Source organism: Protopterus annectens, chromosome 2.part1 (genome assembly GCF_019279795.1).
Source record: "Protopterus annectens isolate FY-2018-M chromosome 2.part1, PAN1.0, whole genome shotgun sequence".
Taxonomy (NCBI): Eukaryota; Metazoa; Chordata; order Ceratodontiformes; family Protopteridae; genus Protopterus; species Protopterus annectens.
The window spans coordinates 1486381741-1486405277 of record NC_056729.1 but is presented as its reverse complement, the minus strand read 5'-3'; the positions used below and the strand labels follow the sequence as shown (position 1 = coordinate 1486405277).

General features: G+C 44.7%; 1 protein-coding gene across 1 annotated transcript in view; it reads right to left on the bottom strand.

Annotated features, from left to right (window-relative positions):
• CCHR2.PART1H1orf174 (chromosome chr2.part1 C1orf174 homolog) overlaps positions 1-23537 on the bottom strand; it is a 223245-nt gene that overhangs the window by 48101 nt on the left and 151607 nt on the right. The window lies entirely within an intron of this gene.

Below are 23537 nucleotides of genomic sequence, written 5' to 3'. Positions count from 1 at the left end.
AAGCAGTGCTTCCAGTAAGCACAGTTTCTGATTTAGACTCCTAACATTAAGCAGCATAACCCTGAGTTTGTCTCTAGTGGATTTTTTTACATAAGGAATTTTATGACATTGCCTAAAAAAAGGCACTATGAGGGAGGCAAGTACCTTTGCAAGTAACAGAAAGCCAAGACAAAGCTGGTTTGTCGACCATATCTTCCCAGGCTGACAGATACTGGGTCCCCCTGGACTGAAACCAGAAGCTAAGCCAGACAGATACTGGATCCCCCTGGACTGAAGCCAGAAGCTAAGCCAGTTGCTGAAGTCTATCATTTTTTGTTAATACTGAGACATCATCCTGAGTGAAGGTAGAATGCTGTTTATGGCTAGGGACATACCTGCCTGGGACACGGTCCGAGCTCATTCATGTCTCTCTTCATATAGTCCAGTGAGGTACATCTCAAGTCATTCAGTCCAACATGGACTATGACAGAGTCATAACAGTACTTGTTGTTGAGACACTTGAGTGCATGTGTGATCTGATGGCTCTCGGCACCTGACAGGCAGCTGACTGGGACCTTGTCCCCCTCACCAGGCTGGACAAGGAGATCTGTGTGTCTTACTATAGAGTCGGCTATGACCAAAACATCTAGGTCTGAGGTGTTTTGCCTTGGGGGCTTATTGGCTGAGACACTGTTGCGTGTATTATGTGCAGTGGATTCTGTTGGGTATGCAGTGTGTGTAGTAGGTTTGTGCTTGGGTGGTCTCTGATATTTAGGTAAGCTTCTATCGAGTAACTCCACATATGTGGGTTTGTGTGTTATGAGCTTGTCATGTGCAAGTGGTGAAGTGTGGTGTGCTGACAACCTGCTTGATATCTGGTTATGTGAGAGAATTAATTCCAAATTCATAGTATAGATACATCTCTCAAGATGTAACTTGTTTTAGGAGTAATTGGCTGTCAGTATACATAAGACAATTGTTATATTGCTTCAGGATGCCCATATCAATCAGTCTGGCTAGAGAAATGGTGGAAAACTGTCCATCCATTACAGCAGGTATATACTGTAGTAACTAGTGGAAGTCTGCTAGACGGACCACATTTTGCTGTAAGAAAGTACAGTTGTGTACACTTACCATAAATGTAGATGTTCAAGTGTATTCACTGTTGCAGTAATCACACTTGGGTTATCTGCCTGCAGGTAGCTCTTATTCGGCCAGAGTCTTGGGATTTCTGCGTCGGATGCTGTCACCTCTTCCATGACATCAGGTCATCAGAGGTATAAAACATGCAGCCGATGCCATTACATCAGTTTTTCTTGCCCCAGATGTCAGGAGCCCCCAAAATAGGAAGCAATTACATGGTGTGGAACACCTCCAGTAAAAAGTAAATACCACTGCCATCAAAGTCTGTCTCTTCTGTGAGAGACTCCAGGGGGGAGTGTCCATCTCCTTTTACATCCTCTTCCAAGAGATGTTCTGGGGGGGGGGGGGGGTGTCAGAAGAGAGGAGAAAGCTCCTCTACTGGAACTGGCCTGACTCAGAGCTTGGAACCGATGGAAGTAAAGGGGTAGTATTTAAAATAAGAGGATGGTTTTCTCTGGAGAGGAAAAGCCCTTTCTACCACCTCAAAGGCAGAGGGTCTGGGAGAAGCTACAATCCACCCCCTCGGGGCCAAAGCTTCTGAGGAAAGCCGATCACAGCCACCCCCAGATCAGAACCTCGAGGGGAGAATTGGAGATATCAGATCCATGATTTTACAGACTCTTTCCACAGGCTCCAAGGAAGAACTTGAGGACCTCAGAGGAGACCTTTTCTTATGCTCTGAAGAAACAGATTTACTAGACTTAGAAGGGGTTTGAGCTCTAGACATACAACCAGCAGGTAGTAAACTTTTCAAGATCATTTTACTACACTTGTCAGCCAAAGCCCTGAGGCTAAAGATACAAGCACACTGAATAGGCTCTATTCAAATGGTCGGGTCCAAGTTGATAAATGCACTCCCTGTGGGCATTGGAGTTGGGGATCTTACTCCCACAGGAAGTGTAGTTTTTAAAACTAAGTTTTTCAGAGACAGCTTTGAAATGTAAAGGAAAAACTATCAGCAGGAAAAAATATGCAATTTTTTGTAAAAAATGTAAAAAAAGACAAAAATATAGGAAAAGGTAAGAAAAAGCAAAGATCTTACCAACAAAGGTAGTACAGAAAATACCCTGTTAAAAGGGTAAGGAGAGTGCCAACAATGGTATGGAAAAAAACTACAGTTCATAGCTGAGTGGAAAAAAGGGAAAGAGTAAACCTCAACGCCTGCGAAAAACTAAACAGGAGGTACAGAGAAAAAATATATATAAAAAAATAAACTAGCAAATACAAAAAACAAAACTTTCTCTCTCAAAGCTTGTGTGGAACCTGTGTCTAACCACGCTGGCGGCAAACAAGATCTGAGGTAACTTGGATGGAGTGGGACATTATGGGTAGAGGGAGGAGCTCAAGAGTTGGATTCAAAGTCTGTAGTATGCAGCAGAGTCAGATCAGAGAATCCATTAGTGAGGAAGAATGAAAAGGACAACATCAGACCCTGGACTTCTCAGGCTGTCTCTTTCTGCTACTCATACTATGGGGTAAGACCCTGCCTTCCCTCCCTAAAGCATATTCCACTAGGGCAATTGCTTCCTCAGGGGCTTACCACAAAGTAGTAGACTCTCTTTCAGAAGCTACTTGGTCCTCTGTACGCACCTTTACCAAACATTATTAAACTGATGCCTTCTCCACATCCAGACCAGCCTTTGCAAGGTCAGTTATTGGGCTACTGGCTACATACTTAAAAAGTTGCAAGCTTAATCAGGAAAAGATGAAGCCTATCTGGGTGAAAGTGTCTTCTGCACTTGCAACTTTTTAAGTACATTGTGGACTTTAAACTTGTGGAGTAAGCACTTCTAACTACATTTTGGATTTACTCTTGGAATAAACTATGACTTTTAAAAAAGCAACTCTTCAAGTAAGTTGTGGGCTTTGACTTTTTTGAATGAATTACTGTTTATCCCTGCTCTTGATTCCAGTTACTTTTTTGTTTTACTAATATTTATTTTATTTTCTTTTACATTTGTTGACCGGGCTAGTCCAGCTGGATATATGTCCATTTTCAGTGGAGGCCCGGGGAGAAAAGCTCCACAAATTGCAACATAAAAGGTCAAGACAAAGACATTAACAGTAGAATTTGGTACATAAGAAGTTTTTAAAAAAATATAGTACAAGCCTAAGATTATATATTTTATATTTCAGTAGGGAAAGAAAAAAATTATCTAAGAACAGATGAACAAGACTAATACATTTGCATTAGAAATGGCGTATTACAAATCTTTATAACATATTACAAACCTAGGATTTTATATTATGTATTCTATTAGGGAAAGAAAATGAAATCTAAGACTAAACTAGATACAGCTAGTAGTTTATATTAATAGATACTAAGGTCACACAAAAACCTAAGAAAGAAAACACTAGAGATCAATAGATAGAGTATAGAAGATCAGCAAACAAGGATGGATTTATAGTGTTCTTTATCACCTAGGTTGTGATACTATATGAAGGTGTTTGATCATTCCACAGTATATACATATTTACATGACAAAAAAAATCCTAAGGAAGGTTAAGCTCACTAAAAATTAGTGAGACAACACAAGATCATGATCATAGGAGGCTAGGAATTGTGGGAGTCTAGTTAATAGTCAGGTGCTTAGTCTGGGTTAACACAGGGGCATAGCCATTTATTGCACATGTGGAGATGAGCCAGCGGTTATCACAAGAATCATGGACACCATAAGACCAAGAATTTTTAGAGGGTTTCTTCTGGTGAATTCCTGAAACACCACCTGGTTAGACGTGACCTTTTCTTTGGGAAGATAGGTCATTCTTTTTTCAGAGTTGATAAAGCACTCCAGGAAAAGAATGCTTTGAAATACACCATGACAAAGGTTCGCCTTAAAACTAGCTGTAAGAGTAAGACTGAGACCCCCACTAGTGATTCAAAGCACGACAACATTTGCACAGATCAGCAAGTCATCCAAGTAATTAAAAGAATGAATGTCAAGAGTCTGACAGCGAGCCACAACCAGAGCAACACATTTGTTAAAACACACTAGGTGCCATGGACAGCCCTAAGGACAGTGCATAAAACTGCAAACCCAAAAACAAATCTATCTCCTGAGGTGATGAACAAGGGGTACAAGATGATGCATCCTTTAGGTTCATAGTCATCATGAAGCAGTGGTTCAGGTAAGACTAACTTGGGGGCCCGGATAAAAATTTTCAGAAAGGATTGGTCAAACCCAGTCTCCACAACCTCTCTCAACCAGTAAGATTCTGGTGTAAAAAACATTCACTCTCCCTCTGCAGGGGGGAGTGGTTCTATGACCCCTTAGTCCAGCATCTGCTGGAGTACAGGAGAGAATAAAGTCTGGCCCAATGGGTGAGGGGCAACTCCCTAGGAAGGAGGCGATGTTCCCTCAACTTCTAACCTCTGCAAATAAAGTACAGTACACATTTCTCAAAAAACACTGCTGGTGGGGGCCATCTTTTTGAAAGCTGTCCATTTGGGGTACCCAGAGGGGAACTTGAAGGATGGGTGCCATGCCACTGCAAAGTCATAAAACACACAATCAGAATCAAGTGAAGCAATTCCATACTCAGCGCCAAGTAACCAAGCATATCACTAATCACAACTGATGATGTTGCATTTCTAGAAAAACAGTGTCACCCCCCCGGCACTTAAATATTGGAAACTATCTTTCCAATACTTTTGCTCAAAAGGTAACTATGCAGCAAACTCTTCTGAACTATATATTCACCTCAACATAAACTTCTGCAAATATAGTGGTAGTCAACACTTACAACTACCTTGGTGGCCTGTGCCAGCTTCTTTACCGAAGATTCTTGCCAGTTGCCTATAATTTCTGAAGGGACTAGGTTTGGAGAAGACTGATTCTCTGCCTAATAAAGACATTCAGCAGAGGAGAATTACAAGCCTATTTAAAAACAGCCTCCAATGCAATGATCAGTGAAGGAAAGGTGGTTATGTCCAGGGGTCTTGTCCACAAAGAGCTCATACTCTGCTGATGTTAGGGCCAGTCCAGGACTGCTACCAAAAGAGTACATTCCTAACACTGGTTGGCTTAGTGGTGCAGGGGTGAGCATTGTCACCTCACAACAGGTTATCCAGTTTGATTCTCAGTTTGGGTGCCTTCGGTGTGGACTCTGCATGTCCTCCTTGCATATGCATGGGTTTCCTCCCAAATTCCAAAGATGCGTGTCTTCGGAGTTTCTCCCTGGGCCTCTGCTGAAAATGGGCTCTGTCCCAGTTGGACTTTCCCAACAAACAAATGTTAAATAAACCAGTAGCACATGGGGGAAAAGAAAACGTGCTTGAATTATGGAATCTGTTTGTTTTCAGAGGAAGCAGACTGATCAGACTCTGACACTTCCGAAACTGTAGATTACACATCCCCTATAAAAATTAGGATCCTAGGGTGGTGGCTGAATGGGGGTGAGTGCACCAAGCATTTGCTAAAACCCAGTTTTGCACCCCATAATAAATAGCCTGAATAATGGAACTAACTATAGCCACCAGCTCAAGTGAAACATAGTTGGAGAATGTTGCCCTGGAATGTGGTGGGTCATTTGTTTCCCTTATGCATGTACTACACCAGTGGGAGAATCCCAGGGGGAGACGCGTCACAGGCAACCTTTCCCAACGCCTACAGTCATTCTTCCATACTCAAACCAGGCAATGGTACAGCCCCAGAGGACGTTTCTGACCCTTGTGTCATGCACAGTTGTGGTACAACACCACGTCAGGGGAAACTGGAGATAAAAGGAGAGTGGTGAGATTGCCTGTCTAAAGCTAAGCTACTCAGACTCATACCATAGAATTAAAATCAAGAAATATGCCCCAGCCTATGTTTTTAGGTGCAGAAGTGGTAGGTGGTGGTGGGTGCACCACATCAGAGTCCATCAATTCAGGGGGCAAGAAACTAGCCAGCTCAATAGTAAATACTTGCTGCATGGTCAGCCCAGTAAAATGACGGGCAAAATCTCACTATTCTCTCTCTAAACAGAAATACAAAGACTTTCTGTAGGGATATTATTCTGAACACTGTACAAAGAACAGAGCATTTTCAATAACACAGTTCAAAGCAAATGCAGAAAAATCCCCTAACTTTGTAAAAAGGCTAGTTATCAGTCCAAATGAGTGGATGCAGCTTAAAACTGTGTTTTGACCAAGTCTGCATACAAAACTAAGAAAATCATTTAAAATGCTGGAATTCTGCTTGATCACCTCATAGGTGTGCAGAAGGCTAATGGCCCTGGAGCCTTTACAAGCCTAGCCCATAGAAATGCCCTGGCATCATGCCACCCAACATTAGTTCCCAGTGCCTCTATCAAGTACAGCCACTGGAGTGAACTTTCTATTACCCATCCACTCATCAAGATCTCTCTTGAAGAGGGACAGCGAGGTGCTCTGCTTGACATGTGTGGGAAGTCTATTTTAGAGCATGAGGAGTCTCTGGTTGAGGAACCTGCCCCTCCAACATGTTCTGTTGACTGTGGTAATGAGGTCGCAGTCTCTGGAGCATGTGGTGCAGACAGATTGGGATTTCTTTAGATGTAGCATTTCTAACAGAGCTGGGTCAGACACGGTTTTGTAAGTCGAGCAGATATCGCCTCTAAGTAGGTGATGTGAGACAGAAAATAGCTAGAGTCTTTCGAGTCTGTTCGTGTTAGGCCATATGTTTAATGCCTAGGATCCTCTTAGTGAGATACTTCTGTGGCCTCTCCAGCTGTTGCAGGTGGGGTATTACACTCTGATTGGTCTAATGACAGAAGAGTAGAGAGAAACTATGACCTCTTTTTTCCTGGATGCAAAATCCTTGGTAATGAGATGCGTCACACAGAAGGACTTTCTGACCATAGTGGCAATGTGGTGGTCGAAGGAGAGGTTGATGTGGTAATTAGTGGAAACTGAGTTTTTACCAAAGGGGATGATGATGCATTTTTTGGAGTTAAGCTTAAAGCCATGGTTTCGACACCAGTCACTGGTCCGAGTCCTTTTCTGTAGGATGTCTGCATCACTTGTGGCGTTAATAATGGCTCCCAGCTTGTAGTAGTCTGCGAACTTGGTCAGCCAAACTCCCTTTGTGTTGGCCTGGACTGCTGAGAAGTAGATGCCAAACAGGAGAGGACCCAGGACCGATCCCTGTGAGACTCCACTCGTGACCTGTTAGCAGTCTGACTGAGTCCGCTACTTTCACAGTGTGTTGTATCTGTGAGCCAATTTGCAACCCACGTAGTGATATAGGGGTTGATGCCTAGTTTGGTGAGTTTATCAATAATGCCTGAGTGAGGATTGGTATCAAAGGCCTTGGCCAGATCGAGGTAGGCTGTATGCGCACTGCCTTACCATCAGCCACAGCCCTGGTGACTGACTCAAAGAAGTCAACCAGGTTGAGCAGGCATGATCTCCCTTTCACAAAGCCAAATTACATGGAAGTTTAGAGTTTGGAGATTTCCTACATCTTGGTTAATCAGATCCATGATGATGCGCTCCACAGCTTTACATATCAGACTAATCAGGCTAATGGGGGCGATGATTCCCAGGGTATGTAGACACCCCCCCTTTATGGAGAGGGATGACTGTAGTAGTGTGCCATTTGGTAGGGACAAAGCCTGAGATGAGGCTGTGACTGAACAGGGCACACAGATGTGGTGCCAGTTCGCTTTGTAGTTCATGTAGAACACAGCCAAGGATATTATCAGGTCCCATGGAAGCTGTATTCTTGGCCTTGGACAATGCAGCTTTAACCTGTGCTGCAGTAATGCTGGGTGCCTGGCATTCTTCTGGTATTGGTCCTTCATTGGGGGGGGGGGGGGTAAAGTTGGCACTGAATCTGTCTGCCAGTATGTTGGCAATATCTGTTGGCGCAGTATAGAAGGTACCATTGTGCAGTAACTCATAGCAAAGCTGGCTATTGGTGTGGAGGTTCTTGATACAGCTACAGAAGGAAGGCTTTGTGATAGTTTTTAGTGTCTGCTGCAATTCTGCCTTCATAGCTGGCTTTAGAGGATTAGATGAGGGATCTCAACTTCTTGTTGAGGCTAATAAGGGAAGTTTTCCAGTTCTGGGACTTCACCTTTTTTTGCAACAGTTTCTTCCTTCTGTTGTAGAGTTTATTAATGGCAGGGGACCACCAGAATGGCTTCCTTTTTTGGAGGAGAGCGTCTTGGTTCTGTTGGGCATGGCTAGTTCCATGCATTTATGTACATGTTCGTACAGTGCATGGGTGTATGATTCAGCAGTCATGCAGCTATTTTCCATTGGCATGGGTGTCGTGAAGTTAGCCACCTCTGTATTTAGGAGTCCAAAGTCAGCTTTGGAGAAGTTTTTCAAGGTGAATACCTTTGTGGGGGGTGAGAGTGAGATGTGGATTTCCATGGTTATTATTTTATGGTCTGATCTGACCAGGGAGGATTACATTGACTATTGGTGTAGAGCAATGGTCACCCATGCTCGTAATAACCAGGTCAAGGATGTTGGTTCCTCCAGTGGGGGTTAGAATGAGCTGGTCCAGGGCATTGGAATTGATGCATTCCAGGAAGCATTGGGCCAGTGTAGTGGTGCTTGAGTAGTTTTCCCAGTTGATAGAGGGATAGCTGAAGTCTCCTAGTAACAAAGTTTTGGGTTGGACCTTGACAGAATCCATGGTGGGAACATGGAGTGAGAGTCTAGGGACATGGTTTGGGACCTATAGCAGGCTATAACCTGGATCGCCGTCTTACCCAATGTTAGTTGTACCTGATGTATCTCAGATGCCTTATACTGGGCTACTAGTCTGGAGGTGTGCATATCCTTTATGAATATGGAGACACCACCGTCTTTGGAGCTTCGGTCCATGTTTCAGACCTGAAATAATTATAACCATAACCAGCCATGTTTTCCTGTCAAACCTCCCAAAAGAAGCTCTTAAGCAACAGCCTGTACTCTGCTAGTCAAAGCAAAGATAGATGCATGTATAAAATTTCTAACCATGGAAAAAAAAGTCAAAGAAGCAGAATACACTATTCAAGCACTGGAAGAAATGGCAGTAGGAAGAAAAAAGCCAAAAGGGTTTCTTATCTGATCTCAACAGCTGTAAACTGCAGCAATATAAGCGGTCTTCTCAGAGATGTTTCTCTTATTATGGCACTAGAAAACTGAATGAGCCCTGTCTTTGGGCCTGAAAGGCAGTCCCTGGTCCATTACACCCACAGATAAGCACAGGAAGGAGTTTTGAGCTTTGCTGGACTGCCACAGATGCAAGTGCACACATGCACGCGCGCACACAGCAAGAGAGAAGAGAGACTTGCACAAAACCACAGGAAAAAAATGTAAAGGGCAGCCTGGTGTTATTTTCTCTGAATCAAATGTGAAGTACAGCAAAAATAATCTAGGTATGCAAGCAAACAAGTGTATTGTGAAAAGGGGAAACGGGGTCCCGGCAACTTGGGAAAGTTTGACTTGCCAAGTAGTCCAAATACTTGTGGCATCAGTCCTGCTGCAAGAGGATTCACTTCTTTCTCTTATTAAGTCAGAACAAGAAACCATCTTAGTTGTATTCTGCTTTTAATTGCATATTTAAACTAGGAAAGAGACCACAGATGTCTCGCTTGTAAATCACACACAAATTTTTCCCCATCTTCCCACCTTGATGGTGGTGTGTTTTTAAACTCATCTGTCTTTCCAGTTGCTTGCTCCTTATGTGAATTTGATTAAATATCTCCATCCCTCTCCTCTTTCATTGGCTACTGTGGGTAAGTTTATTGGGCATCCCACTGTATTCCACAGAACCAGAATACAAAGTGCCCAGCTCTTCCAATCAGACTTACTCTATCAGTGGCTCTCCACTTAGATAGCTAAAAAGTACAGTTGTGTACACTTATCATAAATGTAGATGTTCAAGTGTATTCACTGTTGCAGTCATCACACTTGAGTTATCTGCCTGCAGGTAGCCCTCAGTCGGCCCGAATACCAGAGTCTTAAGCAGAAATCTTATGGACCCACACGAGTGGAAACTGGATCCCAACTCATTCAAACTTCTAATCCACAGGTGGGGGACACCAGAGGTGGACCTCTTTGCTTCCCCCCAGAACAGTCAGTTGCACCAGAACTCCCCACAGCCAAGCATGGAAAGTGGATGCCCTATCCTTTACATGGGAGAACCTCTCAATTTATGCCTTTCCCCCTCTGCTCCTCCTCTCGAAAGTACTAAAGATCAAACAGGGCAGGCCAAGGACAATTCTTATTTCACCAGACTGGCCACGCCAGCACTGGTACCCACTTTTACACAGTCTGACAACAGTGCCACCCTGGCACCTGCATCAGATCCCCTCTCTCCTGTCCCAGCAGGAGGGACAGATTTTGCATCTTCAGCTGCAAACCCTGAACCTAGCAGTCTGGTTTATTCCCTGAATGCATCACCAGCAGCCCTCAGCAAACAGGTGCTGGATGTCATCCTTGGGGCAAGAAGGCCTAGAGGCCTAGTACTAAGAAATCTTGTTCAGAAAAGTAAAAAAAATACTGTTCTTGGAGCCAGTCTCAGGGAAAGGACACAGCCGTGCCCACCTTACCTCAAATCCTAAATTATCTAGCAGAGCTGTTCCACAAAGGCCTATCCTTCTCATCCATTAAGATTCATGCCTCTGCCATCTCAGCTATTTACAATACTGAGCCACCCCTCTTCTCTCACCCAGTCAAACAGTTCCTGGAGGAGCTAACAATTAAGACCCCCGAGGAGAGCTCCCACTCCTGCCTGGGACCTTAACTTTGTACTAGAAAAGCTCACACGTCCCCCTTTAGAAGCCTGCTGCTACAGCAGAGTTAAAATTCCTCTCTTGGAAAACAGCCTTACTTCCAGCCATCACTTCAGCAAGAAGAGTGTCTGAGTTACAGGCCCTTATGGCAGTGGAACCCTTCATTATCTGCCATGTGGACAGGATTTCCCTCGGGACTAACCCATCATTTATGCTCAAGGTGGTATCCAGTGTGGCTTTAAACCAATCCATCCATTTACCAACCTTTTTTCCTAATCCTCAGAATAAAGGAGAAAGGATCCTGCACTCCTTGGACATGCACAGACAGCTTAGGTTCTACCTTGACAGGACCAGACCATTCAGAAAATCTGACCAGCTGCTAGTCAGCTTTACTACAGGGGCAGAGGGCAAGGCCATTTCAAAGCAAACCATTTCCAAATGGATAGCACACTGCATCCATTTCTGCTACAAGCACCATGGAAAACCTACCCCACAGGGGATCAAGAACCTATTCCACTAGGGCTACCTCAACCTCTAAAGCATTTCTCAGGGGAGTCCCTACCAGTGACACCCTGGAAGCTGCAACCTGGAGTTCAGTACACATCTTCTCCAAGAATAAACACTTGTCTATCTTTTCTAAATCCAGAGCTGGATTTGCTACAGCAGTCTTACAAGGCTTGCTAGCCAGCCCTAATACTTCTTGACTGCCTCCACCCTTCCTCAGCTTTGGGAATCAACCCAAATATGATGACTGTAACAGTGAAACACGAAGAACATAGTACAGTTATGTGCACTTACCATAAATGTAGATGTTAGAGTGTATTCACTGTTGCAATCCTGGTTACCCTCCCTCCATCCCCCTGACTTTTCTATACTTTCTACCTATCCTCTTTTTTCCCCATCAGATCACCACTGGATAACATCTCCTTTGGAGATATTTTAGAGTTCCTGAAGCAGAACGTTGCTTGGTCATCCCAAGCGCCTTCTCCCAAAGAATCTGTGTTCTTGGAGGTTTTTGGTTCTGGCCCATCTGCGTCTTGGCCCCCACCCAAACGGACACACTAATGGACCTAGTTTATTGCCAGGCATGGAAAGACGGATACTTTCGAACCCATTTCCAAGCACCCTGCCAGATTTTTGGCACCACCTGCAGACAGACCCCATAGAGTAAAGGAGTCTCAGTTGATGCTATGGTAGTGGCGGCAGCCACTAAGAAAAAGCTAGCAGGTCAGAACTTTGCAGTCCATCTGCCTAACAGAGTCTAGAGCGTTGAACAGATTGGGTTTTTGCCTCAACTACCTTCGCTCTGAGGTCAAACTATCTGGTGCAGTTTACTAGAGTTCAGAAAGATTTGACAGAAGAGCTCGCAAATGGTCATTGCTTGCTGAGGATTTCAAGAGAACATCCTCTCAACTGGCCACACACTTTTTTTTTTTTTATCTATTTCAAATGCATCAATGAGGTTAATCTGTCATATAGCTGAAGGTGCCTCATGAGCAGCCGGTTCACTTGCCACAGCCCCTAGGGTGTTTACAAAATGCATGGCAGTATTTCCAGTTCACTTGAGACTGAAGGGATTCCAGGTGTTTCTGTATCTAGACTGCTGGCTTCTACTGCCTCACCAAGTATCAACTTTAGCATGCCAGGGACTATTTGATCCAAATTTGTGGCACCTTGGGTATTATGATAAATCATGCCAGATAAAAATTGCTCCATTTCAGAGCCTGGAATTCATCAGGACAGTGTTAACACTTCTACACAAACAGTATCCTTGCCTGTCCATCGCATTACTTTGATCATGAATCAGGTTCATGTTATTCTGTCTCTCTCTCATAGTGCTTCAAGCTCTGGGATCAGTGGCAGCTGCCATACTGCTACCTCCTCAAGCACACTTCTTTATGCGAGTTCTCCAGTGGACTCTGGCTGTACAGTGGTCCATTCTACATCAACCCCTGTCTTTTAAAGTAAAGCTCACCCCTATTTTCAAGCAACGCATTTGTTGGTGGATACAATCAGATTATCTTTTTCTGGGCAGACCTTTTTATACCACCAAACCCAGTAGTCACAGTGACGACTGATGCTTCTCAACTGGGGGGGTGGGGTGGGGGGGTATTTCTTGGGAAGAACTGCCCAAGGCATGTGGTCCCTCTTGAGACCAAGTTGAATATCAATGTCCTAGACAGGAGAGCAGTCTTTCTAGTGTTGCAGGCATTTCAAGATGCTCTTTACTTGGGGACTATTGCATTTCAGATTGACAACATGACTGTGGTCTAGTACATCAGCAAACAAGGAGGAACCCAATATTGCCCCCTTTGCAGAGAGGCCATGAGGGTTTGGGAATGGGCAATCTCATCAGACCTCTTTCTTATTGTGATGTGCACCCCAGGGAGAACCGGTGTGCTTGTAGACAAACTGAGCAGATCCATTCTGATGCCTCAAGAATGGTCACTCAGTCAACAGCAAGTATGAACAGCAAGTATGATTTTCAAGTGTTAAGTCACAGTAAGGTTGGTCCCATTTGCCAGTCCTCTCAACAGCAAGTGCTTCGCTCTGTACCCCCCCCCCCCCAAGGGGGAGTCACCGAGAGATGGTAGTCTCCATGCTTGGCCTTCAGGTCTCCTTTTGCCTGGCAGGAATTGAGCTTGCAGGTGTACTTGATTACTCAAGACCGTGTTCCACACAGCCATGGCTAACCTTCAGAGTGGGTAGGAATGAGTTCCCCCTGCTTCTTTATGTACCATAACTGTGGTGTCTGTCTTTATAAAGAGTTGTCCTGGAAGGACAAGGTATTTGAAGGCTGTCAGTGCATTCTGTACAGGTAAAATTTCTTTTTGATTGATATGCAGGTGAATTTGTCCTGGGCTCCATCTGCCCTGAATGCATTTGCCTGCCATGTGAGCACCCCATGCCATAGTCTGATGAGTCTGTTGTCAGGGTTTGGGTGGCGGGGGGGTTGAGTGAAAGAGTCCTTTGTTTTGTTTGCAAGCCTCTGCCCACCAAAGGAACTCTGTCCTTAGGCGAGGAATGATAGGAATCACCGTTTCCAGGTCCTGAGAATGTTGACACCAGACACTCTAAGTACCATTGAAGTTTCCTCATATGCAGTCTTGCATATGGAATTAGGAGAATGCATGAGGCCATGAACCCTAGGGCTTGCAGTGTTTTTCTTGCAGACAAGCTGGGTTTGGGTGGCCAATAATTTGAGGTAATTTGTCAAATAAACCTGCTTTTCTGGAGTGAGGAATGCCATCTGGGAAGCTGTGTTCAAGCTTGTTCCCAGGAATACAATCTTTTGGCTGGGTACCAGCTGTGATTTCTTTTTGTTGATGGTATACCCCAGAGAAGTTAGGAGTATCTTTACAAATGTCAGGTGCTGAAGTAGCAATTCCTGACTGTCCGCCTGAGTCGGGAAATCGTCCAAGTATGGGTAAGATTTGAATATTTCTCTGCCTGCAGTATGCAATGGCTGGAGCAAGGCACTTTGTGAATACCCTGGGCGCAGTAGATAAGCCAAAAGGAAGTGCAGAGAACTGATGGTGCATAGAGCCTCCTGCTCTGAAACATAGATATTTCCTGCAAGATTCCCTTATGGGGATGTGCAGATAAGCTTCTTTTAAGTCTAGGGTGACCAGCCAGGAGTCCTTGGCTAGCATAGGAAGCATCTGCTGGAGTGTAAGCATTTGGAATTTTGGTACCACCAGGAAGGTGTTGAGAACTGACAGATCCAGGGTAGGGCGCCAGGAGTTCTCTTTTCTGGGCACCAGGAACATTTTGGAGTAGAAACCCTGTCCCCTTTGCTCTGAGGGAACAGGATGAATAGCCCTGATACTGAGAAGGGAAAGTACTTGCTTGTGGGCCTCTGCCCACTGGTTGGTGGATGGTCTGGCAATCCACTTGGAGTTGGCAGGGTGTGGAAGTAGAATATGTATCCCTGGGATATAATGTTTAAGACCCATTGGTCCTGAGTAATATAATACCATTTTTTTGCATGCAGGGAGAGTTTTTCTCTTAGGGGTGCAAGCACTTGGGCCTGGCTGGGAAGGATGAAGGACAAGTCATTGTGAACTTTTTCCAAAAGGGGGTGGCTTACCACTCCCTGATTTTAAGGTGGGAGCACTCCACATCTGTGCATACCCTGAGACTGTAGTCTTTGTGGTCTGTTGCCCCTGGATTTGGACCGAGAAGGTCTGGGAGGGACTGGAAAGGACCAGTTCTTTGAAGGCCAATGCCTACTGAATCTAGGTGGCTGTACCTGTAAGAAATATTTTAAGTTTGCATAGATTTAGCTTTTTCCTCCATCTTTTTAAGAACTTCTGCTTTTGTGCCAAACAAACATTCTTGGTTTAATGGAGCATCTAGTAATTTTGCTTTGACATGGTCTGGCAAGATTTGTTCCTTCAGCCAAGCATGCCTTCTCAGAACAGACCCAGTGACAGCAGCCCTGCAAGATGCTTCTAAGGCATCAAAAAGTACAGTTTTGTACCTACCATAAATGTAGATGTTCGAGGATTCCCTTGCTGCAGTCCTGACAATTGGGTATAGTCCGCGTCCCAGTCGGCCCGAATACCAGAGTATAAGGCTGACGTCGGTCATGGCGCCTTAGACTGACGTCAGCACGTCAGGGTACTAATGCGCATGACCGACGTCATTTCCTCAGTCTTTTCTTGCCCCAGATGTCAGAAGACCCAAAAAGACAAGTCCCAAAAACAACCTGCACCAAAAAACATGTACAATATATACAGTAATATATACAAAAAATATAAGCATGTAAACTCACCTACACAACCACCCTGAAACACAGAGGGGAAGGAGGGAGGGTAAATTGGACTGCAGCAAGGGAATCCTCGAACATCTACATTTATGGTAGGTACAAAACTGTACTATGTTCTTCGTCTTCCCTTGCTGCAGTCCTGACAATTGGGTAGAATCCCAAAGCAGAGGTAAGGGAGGCTGGCAAATTATAAAGTAGCAGGAGCTGACAACATGCCTTGTAAAACAGCTGTGGCAAAACCAGCTCTAGTCTTAGAGTATATAGGCAGGTGATAATGCCTAGAGAAAGTATGCACTGAACTCCAAGTAGCTGCTTCCAGAATATCCTTAGTTGCCACCCCCCTTAGAAATGCTGTTGAAGTGGCAGTAGCCCTAGTGGAATGAGGCCTAATCCCAGCTGGAACCTCTTTGCCATGATGGGAATAACAAAATGCAATGCAAAAGCCAATCCACCTAGAAATAGTTTGTTTTGACACAGGCTTGCCCTGTGAACTTAAAGCAAAAGAAACAAGTAACTGCTGAGACTGCCTAAAATCTTTAGTCCTGCTCAAATAATAACGCAATTGCCTGTGTACATCTAAAGTGTGCAAAATCTTTTCCCCTTTATTTTGAGGATCTGCAAAAACGTAGGCAAATGAATAGTTTGGTTTAAAGCCACACTAGAAACCACCTTAGGCATAAAGGAAGGATTAGTACGTAATGATACCCTGTCCTTATGGAAAATCAAAAGGGCTCTACTGCCATAAGGGCCTGCAACTCAGACACCCTTCTTGCAGAAGTAATAGCCAACAGAAAAGCAGTCTTCCATGACAAATATTTCAATTCAGCAGTAGCTGCAGGCTCAAAAGGTTGTAGAGTAAGTTTTTCCAACACAAAATTGAGATCCCAAGCAGGAGTAGGAGCTCTACTGGGGGGTCTTTCATTCTTTGCCCTCTAAGAAACTGCTTGAACAAAGGATCACGAAAACAAAGGTGGGTCACAATCATAGTGAGCTGAAATTGCTGCAGCATGAATCTTTATGGAAGAGAAAGACAAACCTTTGTCCAATAACTCAGTAAGATATTGAAGAGCCACACTCAAATTAGGCTCTGAAATCTCCAAATTCTTTGCTGTACTCCAAAATAAAAATCTCTTCCATTTTTCTGTACACTCTCCTAGTACTAGGCCTTCTAGCTTCCATAATCACATTTAAAACTTGTTGAGGAAGCTGAGACCTACCATGCTTCAACACAGAATATGCCAAGCTGTGAGATGAAGAGATTGAAGCTTGACATTGAGCAGATGACCGTCCTTCTGAGATAACAGATGAGGAATCAGAGGTAAAGGCCATGGAGGCTTCTTTACAAGACTCCTTAGAAGTGGGTACCAGTGTTGCCGAGGCCAATCTGGAGCTATCAAAATCATCCTTGGCCTGTCCTGTCTGACCTTTAGTAATACCTTTGGAAGAAGAGGTAGAGGTGGAAAGGCATAGACATGAAGGTTTTTCCAACTGAAAGACAGAGCATCCACTTTCCAAGCTGTGTGATGAAACCCCTTTGTGCAATACTTTGGCAGCTGGTGGTTTAGTGGAGAAGCGAACAGATCTATGTCTGGAGTTCCCCATGACACTGTCAATTTCTGAAATACATGAAGATCCAGTTTCCACTCGTGGGGATCCATGATTTGTCTGCTTAATACATCTGCTAGGGAGTTCTGTGCTCCTGGCAGAAACCTTGCCTGAAGAGTCAGTTGCAGGCTTAACGCAGTCTCCCATAAAATCATTGCTTGCCTGCATAGAGGATAAGAATGTGTTCCCCCTTGCTTGTTGATGTACCACATGACAGTTGTGTTGTCTGTCAGAATCAACACCTGCCCTGGAAGAAGTAACTCCTTGAATGCCATCAATGCAAACTGGACTGCTAACATCTCCTTCATGTTGATATGTAGATGCTGTAGTCTGGCAGGCCACTTGTCTTGTATCCACTTTCCATTTAGATGAGCTCCCAAGCAGTGTCCGAGGCATCTGTCGTTAAAATCTGACTCGCCTCTGGCCGGGTCACAGAGAGTCCCTTGTTTAGGTGACATTCCTGAGCCCACCACAAGAATTCCTTTTGAAGGCAAGGTATTATTTGAATGACAGTGTCCAAATCTTGGCAGTGCTGTGTCCATACATTTTGAGATACCATTGCAGCTTCCTCATATGCAGTTTGGCATTGGGAAGCACCAGAATACAAGATGCCATGAACCCTAATGCTTGAAGGACTGTCCTTGCAGTCAGCACGGACTGATGAGATAGTTGATGGAAGTAAAGTGACAGACTCTTTTGTTTGTCCGGGGTTAAAAGGCCATCTGGGCTGCTGTATTCAGTCTCACACCCAGAAAGCACATGTCTTGAGAGGGTACTAGACTGGACTTTATTTCGTTCACAGAATACCCTAGGCATCTTAGCACTGCTATGACATATTCCAGATGCTGTAGAAGGTGTTCCTTTTCTTGAGCCAGAATCAGGCAGTCGTCCAAGTAAGGATAAATTTGAATGCCTTGAAGCCTGAAGTAAGCTATCACTGGAGCCAGAACCTTTGTGAATACTCTGGGCAGTAGATAAGCCAAAGGGCAATGCAGAGAACTGATAATGAAAAACTCCAGTTCGAAACCGCAGATACTTTCTGCAACTTAGCCTTATGGGCACATGAAGGTAAGCTTCCTTGAGATCCAAAGTTACCATCCAGTGATCCTTGCCCAGCAGAGGTAACAGTTGCTGTAACGTCAACATCTTGAACTTGGGAATGTCCAGATAAGTGTTGAGGATAGATAAATCCAAAATTGGTCTCCACGTGTTCCCCTTCTTTGGCACTAGGAACAGGCGAGAATAAAATCCAAGCCCCTTTCTGACACAGGGACTGGCTGAATAGCCCCTATCTGGAGTAACTGAGAAACTTGCTTGTGAGCCTCTTTTCTTTGTGGAGGAGGAACATCTGGCATGCCTTTGAAAGGGGGCATTGTGTGGAAATAAAATCTGTACCCGTGATGAATGATATCCAGCACCCATCTGTCTTGAGTGATTAAATCCCAATTTTCTTTGAAAAGAGACAATCTTCCTCCCAAAGGAGCTGCCAGACGAGAGCCCACTGGCAGCTGAAAAGGCAGGTCATTGGTTCTGCTTACGAAAGGACTGACCCCTGCCCTCACCAGAAGTCTGAGCAGGTGAACTGTCTGATCTAGGCCTAAACGAACCTTGAGCCCTGCCCCTACCACGACTAGACCTCCTAGACTGGGAACCATAAGCAGGATATGTCCACCCCTTAGCAGGCCAATTTCTACTAAACTTGGAGGCTGCACCTGCAAAATCTTTAACAGTCTGCATAGACTTAGCTTTGTCCTCCATTTTCTTTAAAACTGCTTCCACAGGCGGTCCAAACAACACATCAGACTGTAAAGGAGCATCCAAAATCCTGGTCTTAACATGCTCAGCTAAATTCTGATCCTTCAACCATGCATGTCTGCGAAGAACAGAACTAGTAGCAGCCACCCTTGAGGAGGCCTGAACAGCATCAAAACCACACTGCAAAGAATGCTTACCCACTTGTTCAGACACATGAACCAAATCCAGCAATTCTTTACACTCAATACCTTCCGCCAAAGCATCCACCTTAGATTTCAATTGTGAAAGGAGATAATTCTGATATTTCAGCATATGAAATTGACAATTCAACGCCCTCATGGCTAGAGTGGAAGAAGTATATACTTTCTTACCCCACCTATCCAAAGCCCTTGCCTCTTTATCAGAGGGTACAGGATTTTTAACCACAGAAGCTTTAACACCTTTAGGCCCCTGAGAAACAGTTTCTGGGTCCGCCCTGGGACTCTTAAACAAATACTTATGAGCTTCGGGCACCCTATAATACCTATCAGGCTTAACAGGAGCAGGAGGCAAGGAATCAGGGTTCAGAGAAGCCTCTGCAAAAACATCCTCCACGACATTCAACACAGGAGGAATAGCTAAGGGCCTATGCTGGGGCAAAAACAAGAATTCCCTAAGCCTTTTTCTGGAGTCAGAGTAATCTTGGCCTTCCCATTTAAAGTGCTCCCTCATGGAGTGAAGAGTCTCTGAAAATGAAAAATCCTCAGGAGGAGAAGCTGAAGGAGTGGAATCATCCACATCAGAATCAGAATAAGTAGGAAACTCTTGCAAGTCTTCCACAGAAGACTCTGAAGCCTGTGAACACTGTTCAAAACTATCAAACTCCTGTTCCACCCTAGGCCTCTTATCAGGTGGGGCATAGAACCTCTAATCAGAGTAATCAAATCTTCTGCCATTTTAAGCATATGTTTCTTAGGCACAGAGCCCGAAATGCTAGGAGAAGCCCCTACAGAAGCTGAACTTGGCCGTCCTCTAAAAGAAGCTTTGGCAACAGAAGGAGAGGCCCTAACTACCTTGGGAAGAGAGGGAAGAACAGTTACCTGAGAAGCCCCCTCAGCCTGGCCTACCTCCTGAGAGGGCACATCCTGTAACAGTAAAGTATCTGCCTGAGACTCCATAGAGACTCCTGGCAAAACCTCTGGCTCCCCTGAGCCTTCTAAAGGACCGACGTCCGGGACTGCCGGTTCCTCACCCCTAGACTTCACTGTTTTGTCCTTACGCTTCTTAGATGAAGCAGGCGCCGGAGCATCCGACGGCATAGTATAATTGCAACGCTTCCCAAACACTAACCTAGCACAATCAAGCCTCCTCTTAATAGTGCGCTTGTTAAATCTAGCACAAGAGCGGCAACCAACAACGTCGTGCTCAGGCCCTAAACAAGGTATACACAATGTATGATAATCCCTATGCGGTATCTGCTTCCCACAAGAAATACAGTTATTCACTTTTCTGACATCCGGTTAAATACTGAGGCAAGAAAAACCAAAATGTTCAACGGGTTACTTAGCCAACTCTGTATTCGGTCTGAAACTCCGGTTTCGGAAAATCTCAGAACGCCAACCTGCACTCGCAAAATTGCTTCTGCATCGGACCATGCGGCAAAAAAGACTGAGGAAATGACGTCGGTCATGCGCATTAGTACCCTGACGTGCTGACGTCAGTCTAAGGCGCCATGACCGACGTCAGCCTTATACTCTGGTATTCGGGCCGACTGGGACGCGGACTATACCCAATTGTCAGGACTGCAGCAAGGGAAGACGAAGAACATCCACACTGCAAAGTATGCTTACCAACTTGGTTTGCAGAATACATTAACTCTTGTAAATCTTTATTTTCTGCACATCAGGAATCAACAACATTTTTTTTGTTTAATTAGTTCCATAATATGCTGCTGGTACTTCACCATGTGAAACTGACAATTTAAAGCCCTGATGGCAACATCTGTCTAAAGGCCTAGAATCCCTTTCCTAAGGGGTAGGGTTTTTGGCTGTAGTAGCCTTAATACCTTTAGGTCCCTGGAAAATGGTCTCTGGATCCGCAGTGGGATGTTTAAAGAGAAAGTTTTGAGAGTCAGGTACTCTGTGTACCGATCAGACTTTCTAGCAGCTGGTGGTAAAGTATTGAGGTAAGACTGGGTTCCATGAAGACATCATCTACAATATCCAGGACAGATGGTATAGCTAGAGGCCTGTGCTGAGGCAAGTCTAAGAATTCCCAAAGTCTCTTTTTGGACTGTGGGTAGTCCTGGCATTCCCAGCAGAAATGCGCTCTTAGGGTATGCAAGGTTTCACCGAAAGTAAAGTCCTCGGGGGTGGGGGGTGGGGGGTGGGGGGGAGGGAATACAATCCTCTGCATCCGAATCATCATAGGTAGACAAGGGTATGTCCTGGTAATCAGAAGGGTCAGAGTCATCGGACTCATGGTCTGTGGAATCAGAAGGAAAATCAAATCTTTGTCTTTTAGAGGGGGGAAGGCTGGCTTCCCCTAATTAAAGTAATGAGGTCTTTAGCCATTCTAAGCATTTGTTTCTATGGCATGGGAGCTTGAGAATGTGCTTTGGTCGTCTGTTTCCTAGGCGTAGTGTGAACTCTAGGCCTGAGAAATTCAGTAGTTTTAGTAAGAAACGAAGTAGTCTTGTTTAATACGAACATCGGTATGTCTGAATACACCCTCAGAAGCTGGTGCCTGCACAGCGGCTCCAGACCCATCCAAAGTAGAGACATCCACAGGTTCCACAGCTGAAAAAGCATCTCACGGCATACCTGACTCCGAATGGATCTCAGTAGAGGCCTGCGAATCCACAGAAGCGGATATCAGGGGCTGCGAAAGCACCTCACTGAGTACCGGTGGACTGGAGACTAGCTTAACGGAAGCGTTGCTGGTAGTTTTGGACCTATGCGGTCTGTCTCTGTCTTTATCCTTACTTTTTTCAGAAGATCGGTAGTCAGATGGCTTATCGAAGCCATTTCGGAATACGGAGAACGAGAGCGAAAGAATTTACTGACAAAGATAGCCCAATGGCTAATTGTTCGGGCATTGAACAAGGCACAAAACCAAAAGCGAGGAACGTCGTGGTCTGGGCCTAAACAGGTGATGCAGTAACACTACACACGGGTTCGGAGCCGATCCTCGGCTCAGAGTCGGCCGCATCGCAAAGCTCTGCATCTCAGAGAAGCTCGAGACCAGACTATAGCCCACAATCCTCCCTGCCATTACTCAGATCTAGTTTGCAAACAAACCAGACCGATAAACTAATACCTCAGGTGCAAGAACTACCCACTCCCTCAGACATCCAGAGACACACTCTCACCATAGCAAAATAACTAAGGGTAGTAGCATATACCCCATGAGACACAGAACCATATACCCCGGAAGGGGTTAAGACATTTCAGAGTCTAGTCCTACCCGTTCTTCCAAAACACGTGGGGGGGGGAATGTAAGAACAAAGGCGAGATGAACACTCCACATGGAACGTTATGGTAAGGACATAACTTCTTTATGTGAGTGTGCTCAATCTCGCCGTTTGTTCTTACACACTGGTAGCGTCCCTAGCTCCGTCACCCCGAGTGACTCATGGAAGAACGTTCCTAAGCACAGTGGAACCAAAAGATGTCCTGTCTTTGGAGGCTTTGTCAACTCTATAATGAGTGATGAAAGTATGTGGCTTAGACCACGTGGCTGCTGCACAAATCGTGTCCAAAGGCAAACGAGATGCATAAGCCAAGGAAGTGGAAACGGATCTGGTAGAATGGGCCTTAGGTTTGGTAGGTAAGGACTGATTCGACTTAGAGTATACAAAGGCTATACAATCAGCAAGCCATTTAGATAATGTACGTTTTGTAATTGCCATGCCCTTTTTATTGTCTGCAAACGCGACAAAGAGCTGATCTGATCTGTCTTCCTGTAACTTTTAGTCCTATCCAAATAAAATCTTAACTGCCTGTGAACATCCAAGTTGTGCAGCATATACTCCAACTTGTTAGTATGGTTCTTGAAGAAGGTAGGGAGTTCTATGGATTGGTTAATATTTGTGACGGAACATACCTTTGGAAGGAAAGATGGATTTGTACGCAAAGAGACTCTATCTGGGTGGAAAATCAAGTAAGGTGGTCTGACCGATAATGCTTGTAGCTCTGATACTCTTCGAGCTGAAGTAACAGCTACGAGAAAAAGTGTCTTCCACGATAAGAACTTTAGGAGGCAGGACAAAGCAGGTTCAAAGGGTGGCAACATGAGTTGTGACAGTAACAAATTTAAACTCCATGGAAAGAAAGGCTTCCTGACGGGCGGCCGAAGATGGAAGGTTCCTTTCATAAAAGCCTTACAAAGTCTGTGAGACATAATGGGAGAACCGTCCTCACCAATATGGAAGTTCGATATGGCTGCCAACTGTACTCTTAGTGTGGAAGTAGAGGCTCCTTCGTGAAAGAGGATAGATAAAAATTCCAATACTTTATGTAAAGGAGCTACCAGGGGGTCTAAGTGTTGGCTAGACGCCCAGTATACAAAGCGTTTCCATTTACTCCTGTAGAGTTTTGTAGTGGAAGCT